This window comes from Theobroma umbraticum, unplaced genomic scaffold (genome assembly GCF_002168275.2).
Source record: "Theobroma umbraticum cultivar Fairchild unplaced genomic scaffold, ASM216827v3 scaffold_115.0, whole genome shotgun sequence".
Lineage (NCBI taxonomy): Eukaryota > Viridiplantae > Streptophyta > Magnoliopsida > Malvales > Malvaceae > Theobroma > Theobroma umbraticum.
This window is the reverse complement of record NW_018397284.1, coordinates 579,302-581,137: the sequence shown is the minus strand read 5'-3', so window position 1 is coordinate 581,137 and position 1,836 is coordinate 579,302. Positions and strand designations below refer to the sequence as shown.

Genomic DNA, 1,836 nt, shown 5'->3' with positions numbered 1-1,836 from the left:
TTGATCGTTGTTTGCTTCTAACTTTCAACACGCTAAAAGAACCAACTTTTTAATAAAAAAATGGATTGAGGCAAAGTGGATGTGGAAAGCAAAGATAGTAGAGATGTGAAACTGCATGTGAGAACTTATGAATTAAACGCTGCTCGAAAAGTTGCAGTGTAGGGTAGAACAGGGCCCCTACATACTTAAATAATAGTTTGCAGTGTGCACCAGCCATAACAAAGATTAAAAGGACAAATATAATATAATATATGGTTAAATACATTAAAAAATATCATTATTGATTTTTTTATTTTTCTTTTTATTCTTAATTTTAATGTAAAAACTAAATAGCACCATTGTCTTATAATCAACTCTTATTTATTATTTTAACGCCCAAATATTGGTCATGCAATACCATACAAATAAATTTCGTCCAGTTATCACACTTGTGCAATTTCATACAAAAACAATCACGCAATGCCTTTTCAATTAGTTATGCAATTACTAACATTAAATCACACAATGATCTATAAATAAGTCACGTAATGCTAAGAACAACTAATCGAATCACTCACACACTAAGTGACGCCATGCCTAAACAATATTCACGCAATAACCTATAAACCAGTCATGCAAAGGCCTATCAATCAGTCCCGCAATGTTAAAACCTTATGCACTCACATAGAGCATAAGTAATGCCATGCCCTCAATCCAGTCATGTTATCATGCAATGATTTATCAATAGGTAACGCAATGACCTATCAACTAGTCACGTAATGTTAATCCCTAATGCAATTGCGCACACCCTAACCCAATGCCAAAATCCAGTCATGCTGTCACTCAATGACCTATCAATATGTCACGTAATCACATATAAAACACTCTCGCAATGTTAAACCCTAATACAATGCTCCTACCACTACAAAAATGCTAGAAAGTTGAGCTGGCGAGGAATGCTTTTGACAAAATTGCTTCTGAGGAGATGTATGGTCTGTCAATAAGAATTGAGTAGTGATGGACCGTATAAACATACTTGGCCCGTTAATAAGTTTTGTGTTGAGGTACGGAGCCAAATGAATGGGTCGATTTCTTTAAAGACAATATTGTCCAAATTTTACTTTTCTTCGCTAAAAATTGTTAAAATTATGAGGAAGCTTATTCTGAGAAACGCATGGAGCCCATTTTTTAAAAAAACTCCAAAATTAAAATCAAATATAGAGTCCAACCCCAAGACATGTCCGTACAGGAACTAACAATAAGCCCATATCTATCTATTCTTTCCATGGCTTCACTTACCTCAAGACCTCTTGCAATTGGTGTAAGAAGTCATGGTTTCCATGTATTGCCTCTATTTGGGCTTTCACACAATCTTTAACATTAGTTTTCCAACTTCAATTTCTACATTGCTAAAATTTCTTAGGCTTTGTAACTCCAATAATTCTCCTTCTTACTTCAATAGCAAATTCATATTATTCTTCACCTTCGACAATAATTTCGTTGTATGAATGGAACCCACGTTTCGTTTTGAAAAATTAATGTAAACTATTTAATAATAATACTAATAGGTTTAATATGGTAAAAAGGTGTTGGGATTTGAATAGAGATCTTAGATTGGAGTCTTTCTCTAATTTGTAATTTGAACTTAAAAATATTTTAATAGTGTAAAATCTTTACAGCACTTACAAAGTTCTGAAACAAGCGTTAGCTTATTGAAATGATAGTGCCATGTATATAATTTAAAACATATTTTACTCATGATTATGGTGGCTAGATTATGTGTTAAAGACGTGTTAAGCTGACTAATTGACAGAGATAGATGCAATTGTCTTCCACCAACCCAACAAAAACTCAAAA

The 1,836-nt window shown here is 33.1% G+C and overlaps 1 protein-coding gene across 1 annotated transcript in view; it reads left to right on the top strand.

Moving 5' to 3' along the window:
• LOC149526261 (uncharacterized) overlaps window positions 1-1,836 on the top strand; it is a 3,160-nt gene that overhangs the window by 509 nt on the left and 815 nt on the right. The window lies entirely within an intron of this gene.